General features: G+C 39.9%; 1 non-coding gene across 1 annotated transcript; it reads left to right on the plus strand.

The window, feature by feature from the left end:
- The first annotated feature begins 993 nt into the window (after window positions 1–993).
- On the plus strand, window positions 994–1,100 carry LOC122450716. The gene has a single exon (XR_006272208.1). It is a non-coding gene; the product is annotated as a U6 spliceosomal RNA (small nuclear RNA).
- The last annotated feature ends 11,196 nt before the right edge of the window (window positions 1,101–12,296 follow it).

The following is a 12,296-nucleotide window of genomic DNA, read 5'->3' on the forward strand; positions in this document are numbered from 1 at the left end:
TAGCAAGGAGAGATAAGAAAGCCTTCCTAAGTGAACAGTGCAAAGAAATAGGGGAAAACAATAGAATGGGAAATACTAGAGATCTCTTCAAGAGAATTAGAAATATCAAGGGAACATTTCGTGCAAATATGGGCACAATAAAGGACAGAAATGATATGGACCTAACAGAAACAGAAGATATTAAGAAAAGATGCCAAGAATACCCAGAAGAAATATACAAAAAAAGATCTTCATGACCCAGATAACCACGATGTTGTGATCACTCACCTAGAGCCAGACATCTTGGAGTACGAAGTCAAGTGGGCCTTAAGAAGCATCACTATGATCAAAGAGGGTGGAGGTGATGGAATTCCAGCTGAGCTGTTTCAAATCCTAAAAAATGATGCTGTAAAGTGCTGCATTCAATATGGAAGCAAATTTGGAAAACTCAGCAGTGGCCACCGGCCTGGGAAAGGTCAGTTTTCATTCCAACCCCAAAGAAAGGCAATGCCAAAGAATGTTCAAACTACCGCACAGTTACACTCATTTCACATGCTAGCAAAGTAATGCTCAAAATTCTTCAAGCTAGGCTTCAACAGTACATGAACTGAGAACTTCCAGGTGTTCTAGCTGGTTTTAGAAAAGGCAGAGGAACCAGAGATCAAATTACCAACGTCTGCTGGATCATCGAAAAAGCAAGAGAATTCCAGAAGAACATCTATTTCTGCTTCATTGACTATGCTAAAGCATTTGACTGTGTGGAGCTCAACAAGCTGTGGAAAATTCTTAGAGATGGGAATACCAGACCACCTTACCTGCTTCCTGAGAAACCTGTGTGCAGGTCCAGAAGCAGCAGTTAGAAGCAAACATGGAACAACAGACTGGTTCCAAATTGGGAAAGGAGTACATTAAGGCTGTATATTGTCACCATGCTTATTTAACTTTTATGCAGAGTAAATCATGAGAAATGCCAGACTATAGGAAGCACAAGTTGGAATCAAGATTGCAGGGAGAGTGCTCGCTTCGGCAGCACATATACTAAAATTGGAACGATACAGAGAAGATTAGCATGGCCCCTGCGCAAGGATGACATGCAAATTCGTGAAGTGTTCCATACTTTTTCTTCTCCTGTACCTCCCCAGGCAGCCTGGGGAAAGTGGTTGGCTCAGGGCTTGACAGAAGGAAGACAAATAAATACTGTATTAATAAGAAAAAAAAAAAAAAGATTGCAGGGAGAAATAGCAATAACCTCAGATATACAGATGACACCACCTTTATGACAGAAAGTGAAGAGAAACTAAAGAGTCTCTTGATGAAAGTGAAAGAGGAGAGTGAAAAGCTGGCTTAAAACTCAACATTCAAAAAACTAAGATCATGGCATCTGGTCCCATCACTCATAGCAAATAGATGGGGAAGCAATGGAAACAGTGACAGACTTTTCTTGGGTTCCAAAATCGCTGCAATTTGTGACTGCATCTATGAAATTAAAAGATGCTTGCTCCTTGGAAGAAAAGCTATGACAAACCTAGACAGCATATTAAAAAGTAGAAACATCACTTTCCCAACCAAGGTCGATCTAGTCAAAGCTATGGTTTCTTCAGTAGTCATGTACAGATGTGAGAGTTGGACCATAAAGAAGGCTGCATGGCGAAGAATTGATGCTTTTGAACTGTCATGTTGGAGAAGTCTCTTGAGAGTCCCCTGGACTGCAAGGAGATCAAACCAATCAATTCTAAGGAAATCAACCCTGAACATTCATTGGAAGGACTGATGCTGAAGCTGAAGCTCCAATACTTTGGCCACCTGATGTGAAGAGCCAACTCATTGGAAAAGACCCTGATGCTGGGAAAGACTGATGGCAAGAGGAGAAAAGGACAGCAGAGGATGAGATGGTTGGATGGCATCACAGACCCAGTGGACATGAGTTTGAGCAAGCTCCAGGAGATGGTGAAGGACAGGGAAGCCTGGTGTGCTGCTGTCTATGGGGTTGCAAAGAGTTGGATATGACTGAGCTACTGAACAACAAAGTGGTAATTCTCGTTTTAATTTTTTGAGGAACCTCCATACCATTTTCCATAGTGGCTGTAACAATTTACATCCCCACCAATAGTGCACTAAAGTGAAAGTGTTAGTTATTCAGTCATGTCCAACTTTTTGTGAGCCTGTGGTTTGTAGCCCGCCAGGCTCCTCTGTCTATGGGATTCTCCAGGCAAGAATGCTGGAGTGGGTTGCCATTCCCTTCTCTAGGAGATCTTCCTGACTCAGGGATCGAATCCAGGTCTCCTGCACTGCAGGCAGATTCTTAACAATCTGAGCCTACAAAGAAGCCCTAGGTACACTAGGGTTCCCTCTTTTCCATAGCCTTAATACTTCTTTTTCTTTTTTTAACTGAAATATAGTTGATTTACAATGTTGTTAATCCCTGCTTTAGAGCAAAGTGCTGAAATTATAATACATATATAGTCTTTATACATATATATATATATATATATGTGTATATATATATCCTTTTCTCTATAGTTTATCATAGGATACTAAACCAACACTTATTTCTTATCTTTTTGATAACACCCTTTCTAGTGACTGTGAGATGATCTCATTGTGATTTTGATTTGCATTTCCCTGAAGATTAGTGATGTTGAGCACCTTTTCATGCACCTGTTGGCCATTTGAATATCTTCTTTGGAAAAATGTTTACTCAAGTCCTTTGTCCATTTTTAAATTGGATTATTTGATTCTTTGCTATTGAGTTGTATGAGTTCTTTATATCTTTGGATATGAATCATTTATCAGATTTAGGATTTGCAAACATTTTTTCCCATTCCATAGGTTGCCTTTTTGTTAATGTTTTTCTTTTTTGACCCTGCCACATGGCCTGTGGTATCTTAGTTTCCTGACCAGAGATAGAACCTCTGCCCCTTGCAGTGGAAGCACGGAGTCTTAACCCCTCAACCACCGGGGAAGTCCCTGCAAATGCTTTTTAGTTTGATATAGTCCAACTTATTTATTGTTGCCTTTATTATCTTTGTTTTTTTAAAAAAATCATCAATAAGATTGATGTTCAGGAAGTTACCACCTATGTTGAAGTTCTTCTAGGAGTTTTATTGTTTCAGGTCTTACATTCATGTCTTTAATCCATTTTGAGTTCATTTTTGGGTATGGTGTAAAACAGTGGGCTAGTTTTATTGTTTTGCATGTGGCTGTCCCGTTTTTCTGACCATTTATTAGAGAAACTGTCCTTTCCCCAATGCATATTCTTGTCTCCTTTGTTAAATTTAATTGATTATATATGCTTCTGTTTATTTCTTGGCTCTCTCTTTTCTTCCATTGATCTGTAATGTCTACTTTGTGCTAATATACTGTTTTGATTGCTATAACATTATAATATAATTTGAAATCAGGAAGTGTGATGGCTTCAGCTTTGTTTTTCTTTCTCAAGATTGTTTTGGCTACTCAAAGTCTTTTGTGGTGGTTGTTACTCAGTTGCTAAGTCGTGTCTGACTTTTTGCAACCCGATGGACTACAGCATGCCAGCCTTCCCTGTCCTTCCCTATCTTCCAGGATTTTCTCAAACTCATGTCCAGTGAGTCGGTGATGCCATCAAACTATTTCATCCTCTGTCATCCCCTTCTCCTACCCTCAGTCTTTCCCACCATCAGGGTCTTTTCCAATGAATCGGCTCTTTGCATCAGGTGACCAAAGTATTGGAGCTTCAACTTCAGCATCAGTCCTTCAGATGAATATTCAGGGTTGATCTCCTTTAGGATTGACTGGTTTGATTTCCTTGGCTTCCCTGGTACTCAGATGGTAAAGAATCTGCCTGCAATGCAAAGGTCTGGGTTTGATTCCTGAGTCAGGAAGATTTTCTGGAGAAGGGAATGGCTACCCACTCCCATATTCTGGCCTGGAAAACTCCATGGATAGGAAGAAAACTCCTGGCAGGCTACAGTTCAGGAAGTTGCAGAGTCAGACACAACTGAGCAACTAACACTTTCACTTTTGTGGTTACAATGAAATTTTAAGATTGTTTGTTTTGTTTCTGTGAAAAATGACATTAGAATTTCATTAGAAATTGTATTCAATCTGTATATCTTTGGGTAGTATGAACATTTTAATAATATTAATTTTTCTAATTTACGAGCACAAAATATCTTTGCATTTATTTGCATTTGTGTGTACTTCCAATTTCTTTCATCAGTGTCTGATAGTTGTCAGTAAACAGATCTTTAACCTCCTTCATTTAGTTTATGCCTAGGTAATTTGTTCCTTTTGGTACAACTGTGAATGGGATTGTTTTCTTAATTTCTTTTTCCCACCAGTTTTGTTCTCAATTCTCTCTTATTATTTCTCTTGTTATCCAGCTTAATTTCTCTGGTTCATCAACTCCTTTGCCTTTCTTTCCCTCTGTTGCTTTCACCTGACAAAAACTCAGCTCTGGATGAACCCAAATTATGCCTTCTCCTTATCTGTACCAACATAGCTGTGCATAGCAGGAGAAATATCAATAAACCCACATTCCCCTGGAGAAGGAAATGGCAACCCACTCCAGTATTCATACCTGGAGAATCTAATGGTTAGAGGAGCCTGGCAGGCTATGGTCCATAAGGTTGCAAAGAGTCAGACACAGCTGAAGCAACTTAGCATGGACGTCTCTAAATTCATAGTCACTGACCTTAGACAGACCCTCACCATTGCTCCTCAATCCTCCAGTGTTTCCTGAGCATGCTCTCTCTTCCATACTCTCAAAGTCCATTCCACACTTCCCCTTGCCGCTCAGACCTCCCATTCTTCATTCCCACTCATTTCCCGCCGATCCTTTCAGATTTGTTGAGAACCTCCTTGTCCAGGTTAAAGAACTCCTATTTTAAAGCAGGTTTTTTCAACAGCACTATTTATACTTTGGGCCAAATATGTTTTTGTTATGGAAGATGGTCCTAAGTGTTATAGGATGTTAGCAGGTTTCCTGGTATCTACTCAAGATGCCAGTAATACCCCAGGTGTCAAACAAAAATATCTCCAGGCATTGCCAGGTATCTGTTGAGTAGTAAAATCTCCCCTAATCGCAACCACTGGTTTAAAGCAACAGAAATCGATTCCAGCTAACTTCAAGGAAAAGGGGGACTTCCCTGGTATTCCAGTGGTTAAGAATCTGCCTGCCAATGCAGGGGACATGGGTTCATGGGTTCAATCCCTGGTCCAAGAAGATTCCACATGCCATGAGGCAACTAGGCCCATGTGCCACAAGTACTGAGTCCCATGGGTCTAGAGCCTGTGGTCTGCAAAAGAAGCCCTCACACCGCAGCTAGAGAATAGCCTCCTCTCCCCACGACTAGAGAAAGCCCATGTGCAGCAACAAAGACCCAGCACAGCCAAAAATAAAATTTAAAATTAATTTAATAAAATGGGAATTTATTGGAAAGATAGAAGAGTAATTCATAGACTGAATGGGAAAAGAATCCCAGGGCCAGGAGATTGTAGATTTTCTTTTTAGAGGTGACAATTAGATTGTCTCCTTCTGTTTTTTTTTTTTTTTTTTTTTTTTTGGTGTTCCTAATTAAGTTTAAAATTCTCAGTAAGAAAAATCTAAGTCATGTTAAGTCAGGTATTCGCTCCTGTGGCCTAGGGAATAGAGTCTATAGCCAGAATGAAGCTAGGGAGGGCTGTTCAGCAGAAAAAAGAATAGCTGTCACACACCTTCCATATTCTGTATCTTTATTCACCTAAAATGATGTAAAACCTGATGACAGAGGCTTCAGTGAATTGAAGTTTAATTTTCTATCATAAAAGTAAGTCTGGAGGTAGGTAGTTTTTGGCATTGCTTCAGCTGCTAAACAGTATCATCACAGTCTTTTTCCTTTTCTGAGCTCTGGCTTTTCATCTTCAAGTTTACGGAAAGTTGAAAAATGGCTCTCATACTTCCTGACATCATGAATCATGACCACATCCAAAAGTAGGAAAAACATGAGGATGGAGGAAGCAGCAGAAGGACCTTATATGAGAAGTTCCCTCTACTTTTATCAGCAAAGGAAAATCTTTCACTGAAGCCCCCTCAGCAAAAAAAAACCCTTAAGGTCTATTGACCAGAAATAGGTTATATGGCCATTCTCTTACCTTCAAGATATGATGGGAGAGTCAGTATCTGGCAGAAGGGAGTGTGATAGTCATGACTGACTTAGACCATTGTTAATCCCCCTGATCTGGGCTTGTTGGTGCCAAATTTTGGGTTCTATCAGCAATAGAAGAGGGTCTAAGCTGTTAGTTAGCCAATGGTATGGTGCCTGCTAAATTTCTCAACATTAAATCCACAAACCTACATGATTCTGTCAATTATTTCTTCTTTTTTCCTTTCTGTAACAACAAAAGGCAATCCCTTTACCTGTACTCTGAATCTTGTTCCCTTCCCCCAGTTCTCGAAGACTTCATTTTTTTTTTCCACTTGATTATCCCCTTTCTTTCCTGTATCATTCATCTTCCCTAGCTATTGAATCATATTCTAGGCATACAAACATGCTCTAGGAATGTTTTCCATCTTTAAAGATTCCTTCCTTATGGGTAGATAAAGAGATGTGATAAAGCAAGCATAGTAAAATGTTAATTATAGAGTTCAGTGAGAATTACTGCAACATTCTTTCAACTTTTCTGTATGTTTAAAACTTTGATAATAAAATATTTGAAATAAAATCCTTCCCTTAACTCTCAGTCACCTTCCAATTTGTTTCTCTGCTTATTATTTATTCAGATTCCTTTAAAAAGTTCTTTTCTCTGCTTGCTTCCCTCTCTTTACTCTCAGCTTATACCAATTTGGCTTCCATCTCCACCACTCCTCTGAGATGGCTCTTATTAAGCTTGCCTTTGAATGGACACTTTTCTGTCCTCGTCTTATTCAACTGTTCAACATCATTCTTTGCTGCTGACCTGTCTGTCCTGAAACAATTTGCGCTTTTGGCATCTGACACCACTTATTCTAGTTTTCTTTCTACCCTTCTACTTACTCCTTTTTTGGTCTCCTTTGCCAACTTCTTCTCCATTGTTGTTGTTTAGTTACTAAGTCACGTCTGACTCTTTTGTGACCACATAGACTGTAGCCCACCAGGCTTCTCCCTGAGATTTCCCAGGCAAGAATTCTGGAGTGAATTGCCATTTCCTTCTTCAGGAGATCTTCCCCACCCAAGGATCAAACCCACGTCTCCTGCATTGGCAGGCAGATTCCTTCCTGCTGAGCCACCAGGGATCTTCTCCACTACCCAACTTCTAAGGGTTGGAATGTCCCAAGGGTTGGTTCCAGGACTACTTCTCTGTCTACAGCCAATTTCCCCACACAGGCACTTTTGGCATTTTCTGTTGGACACTTCTTCATTGAGTAGGATTTTCCATGCATTCCAGGATGTTGTACAGTCCTAGGCCCTTTACCCTAAATGCCAGCAGTGTTCCTATTGTCCTTTTAGTCGGTGTGACAGCCCAAGTTGCCTCCTAACAGTCCCTAGGGAAGTGATATTTCTCAGGGTTAAAAACTGTTCTGTCTCTTAATAGGTGATACAAACCAGTCTGTGACCTTAAATATCATATATATGCTAATTTTCAAATATCTCTGGCCCAAACATCTCTTTTGAACTCTCAGCTGCCTCCAATTATGTGCATGACATTTTCATTTGAGTGGTCTATTTAGAAGCTCAATAAGTATTTGATTAGTGAATGATCTAATTAATTGTCTTAGCCCCTCCCTCCTATTGAAAACTAAATTCTTGATCTTTTCCTACCTGCTGTTCCCTGTGGGGACATGGAGATGTGCTTACTCAAATCCCTCTTCAAGAAAGGACTGGCTGGCTGCCCAGCTGTGAAGCATGTGGTTAGCTGACAGCTTCCAGTTCTTACCTGCTTCAGGGTCTACCTCACCTTTAGAGCCACCATTATATGCCATATAACTGATGGCATGCTCTTCTTGGGGAGATTGCCAGCCAATGAATGAGCAAAGTTGTAGTAAAAGGACCTAAAGCAGTGTTAGACACCAAGCAGTCTAACACAGAACTCTACTAACTAGCAGCCTTTGCTCTGGTATTTGCCATTGTGCTGGCAAAGACTTTATCAGGTTTCATCACTGCTTTTGCAACTTTCCCTGTACCATTCTGCTCCTGCTTCTTTTCCTTTTACAAGGGTTGTTTCCTGAGAAACTTGTGGCACACCTAACTCTGTTTCAGCATCTGCTTCCCAGAGAACCTATTCAGCACTCTGTCTTTTACATTTCAGTAAATGGAATGTACCTAGTTGCTTAAGCCAAACCCTGTGAGTCATTCCTGATTCTTAATGCTCCTTCATACTATATATCTAACTCATCAGCAAGTTCTGTTGACTCTACTCTGACATACATAATCTACTTTTCTCTCTCCTCCCACCACCCCAGTCCAAGTCATCATCATTTCTCACTAGAATACTGCAAATAGCTACAAAAGTCATGTCTGAAACTCACTCTGATTTCCTATATCCCATTCTCCACACAGCAGTTGTGGGGGAGTGGGGGGGTGGGGGTGGGGGATGATCTTTAAAACCTAACCTGGCTTTACTTGAAAACAATGGCTTCTAATCCAAACTCTGTCCAGTATCTGTCAAGACTCTTCATGAGGTCTTCTAGCTTTCTGTTCAACCTTATTTCTCACTAATATCCTTCTCAGTCACTGTACTCTAGCCATGTTTGTTGTTGTTCTGAGAAGCCATTCCTAGGCAAGGCCATTGCCCAAGCTATACCCACTTCACAGACCACTCTTTCCTCTACATTTTACATAGTCAGATCCTTCTTCACTAGTACTCAAGTGCCATTGCTTCAGAAAAGCCCACTCTGACCACTCAACCTGAAGTAATTTTCCTCTCCTCCTTCCCATTATTCTCCCTAATAATATACATGTACATATATATGAAATTCACTATATATAGGTATACATATATTTGGGCTTCCCTGGTGGCTCAGCTAGTAAAGATTCCTCCTGCAAGGTGGGAGACCTGGGTTCGATCCCTGGGTTGGGAAGAGCCCCTGGAGAAGGGAAAGGCTACTTAATCCAGTATTCTCGCCTAGAGAATTTCGTAGACTGTATAGTCCATGGGGTCGCAAAGAGCAACTTTGAGTGAGCGACTCACTCACTCATACATACATATGCACTTTTTTCTTTGTGTTTTTTTTTTTTTAATTTATTTTTGGCTGTGCTGGGTCTTCATTGCTGCTCAACTTTTCTCTAGTTGTGGCAAGCAGGGGCTACCCTCTAGTTGTGGTGTGAGAGCTTCTCATTGTGGTAGCTTCTCTTGTTGCAGAGCATAGGCTCTAAAGTGCATGGGCTTCAGCAGTTGCAGCACATGGGCTCGGTCGTTGTGGCTCCTGGGCTCTAGGTCACAGGCTCAATAGTTGTGGAGCACCATGGGGTTAGTTGCTCAGAGGCATGTGGAATCCTCCTGGATGGGGGATCAAACCCATGTCGCCTGCATTGGCAGGTGAATTCTTTGCCACTGAACCACCAGGGAAGCCCCTCCTTAATTGTTTTTGTCTGTCTCTCTCACATGGCCAGAAAATCTGTAAGAGTATGGACAATATTTGGTTTATCACCATTTACCCAGAGTTAGATACATATAATAGGCAATTAATACATATTTGTTGAATGAACAAGTAAGTGAATAAAAGGAAAATTACCAAATTATCTTAGATATTCTTAGGATGTTTTTCTCAGTATTTTGACAAAGGGATTTGATTTTTGTTTTTATCTTTTTAAAATATTTTATTTATTTAACTGCACCGAGTCTTACTTGTGGTATTCAGGATCTTTAATTGTGACATGTGGGATCTAGTTCCCTGACCAGGGATCAAACCTGGGACTCCTACATTGGGAGTGTGGAGTCTTCGCCACTGGACCACCGAGAAATCCCTGTTTTTATCTTTTTTCCTTTAGAAAAAGAATGAAAATTGTATCCTCTGCCTGCTGATATTAGTGATCATCACATAGGAGACACATATTAATAAGAGTAAATCAAACAGCAAAAACAGTATGTAGATCCATGTTACAATGACAATAATTTCAAAAGTCCTTTACTTTAAAAATTAAACTATCTTTACTGAGAAAATCTTATAATATCCTAGGAACAATAATTTTACTCCCACTTAGCAATCCTTGGGTTTCCCTGGTGGCTCAGTCAGTAAAGAATCTACCTGCAATGCCAAAGACCTGGGTCCAATCCCTGGGTCAGGAAGATCCATTGGAGAAGAGAAAAGCTACCCACTCCAGTATTCTTGCCTGGAGAATTCCATGGACAGAGGAGCCTGGCAGGCTACAGTCCATGAGGTCACAAAGAGTCAGACATGACTGAGTGACTAGCACTAGCAAGCCTTAAAAAAGGAAAGAACAAACTAGAAACACAAGTAGTATGAAGTATTTGTTCCATAGATTATAAGAATTTAGTGAGAAAAAATTCAGTCATGCTGCAGTAAGGAACATTATCAAGTAGTGTGTGCTATATTCATAATTTTTGTTTCTGTTCAGCAAAAAACTTAAAATGTGCAATGACTGTAGTTATATAAATCTTATTCCCAGTCACTAGATTTTTGTTTTTATTTTATGAAGTTAAAAAAACATAACCTCTTGTTCCCCCTAAGGAATAGACAGAATATTCAGAAAGCAGTCAGTTTAGAGATCTCCTATAAAATTTCACTATAATAGATGTTTATCTGAAATACTTGCAAAACTGAGTTTGTACTTTTACTCACTCTAAAGAGATCTGACTCACAGTGTTTACACATCCTTCTCTAACTTTTATGATTCTTTTAAAAAAATATTTATTTGCACCAGTTCTTAGTTGTGGGACACAGGACCTTCAGTCTTTGATGTGGCATGTGGAATCTTTACTTGTGGCATGCGAACTCTTAGCTGCAGCATGTGGGATCTAGTTCCCTGACCAGGGATTGAACCTGGGCCCCCTGCATTGGGAGCATGGAATCTTAGCCACTGGACCACCAAGGAGGTCCCTCTAACTTTTATGATCCTTTTAATGTAGACATTTTCTAATGACATCATGAGCTTTCCCAAGCAACTCACCCTTTTGTGGTGCCATACAAATATGCTTTCCACATCCCATCCTAGGCTACAGTCCTGAATGAGGTTAATACATTGGACATAATACAAAGAAATTGGCAAATGATTGGAGTAGTATGAAGGCATTAGTTGACATTCCAAAGTGGTAAGGCAATTCATGATGTCATAAAGGGTGTGGCCATGTAAATTCAAAAATGTAGAAGATTGTTAGTATAGTTCATGCTCTCACAAAAGAGAGGTAAAACTTGATGCTTAAAGGGGAGGACAAACTGAAACTACTAAAGGGTGATGCAAAGTAATTATTCACAGGAGGAGAAGGATGAGTCCTTCTTTGGGAAACCAGTAATGTCAGAAGGAGATGGAACAGTCCTTTATTCCTTTAAATATGATATCATAGAAAACTAGAAAAGTTTTAGGACTAAGGTTACCAACTGGTGCCCAGGGGTAGAATTAGACCTATAGACACATTGTATTGGCCTGCTTACAGAGTTGGGGTTTTTCCCAACATTACCAAATCACAAGTTTCCATAATAAAAATTAGGATGTCTGGGTTCTCTTGAAAATATTGGTGTTCTGACAATCCTTAGCCTGCATTCCTACATGGCAGCAACTGGCTGGAGCAAAGTAACAGCTTCTCTCTTTGGACAAGGCAGATAGTCATTACAATCCCCACTTAGCCAGCTTTACTTACATCATCCATCTAGCACTTGTAGGCATTTAAGTGTGTGACACAGGTTTGGGGAATTCCATATAATAAAGAGATGAATCAGTGTTGTAGGAGGGGAATCTATGACATAAGATATATAGACCTTGGAAAATTCATTACGACAAGAGTAGTAGCAGCAGAATGTTTATATCCTGCCATTTTAATCCCAATAGTATTTTTTCTAAACCTGCAACTCTGACCTCAGAGCATTTGCCTCCATCATGCAGTCTATGCATCAATCAAGGAACTAAACTGGATCAATGAAATTTAATTTTACGATATTTACTTTCCTCCCAAATTTACTAATATTGGCATGATTTTTATTATATGCTTATTGTCAGGTGTCCTTTGTGTCAAACATCTTTGGGTCAAGTTTAGAACAAATTTCATTGTCCTCAAGTGTAATAAACCATTATGTCTCCAGAAGATAACACATTTCAAAGCATCACCAACTGTTTGTCCTTGGGGTATCCTATTCTCCTTACTGCCTGCATGCCGTGGCACAGACTGCTTCTTTTCTTGTAATGTCTTTCCCTCTCACTAAACTC

This window comes from Cervus canadensis, chromosome 11 (assembly GCF_019320065.1).
Source record: "Cervus canadensis isolate Bull #8, Minnesota chromosome 11, ASM1932006v1, whole genome shotgun sequence".
In the NCBI taxonomy this organism is placed as follows: domain Eukaryota; kingdom Metazoa; phylum Chordata; class Mammalia; order Artiodactyla; family Cervidae; genus Cervus; species Cervus canadensis.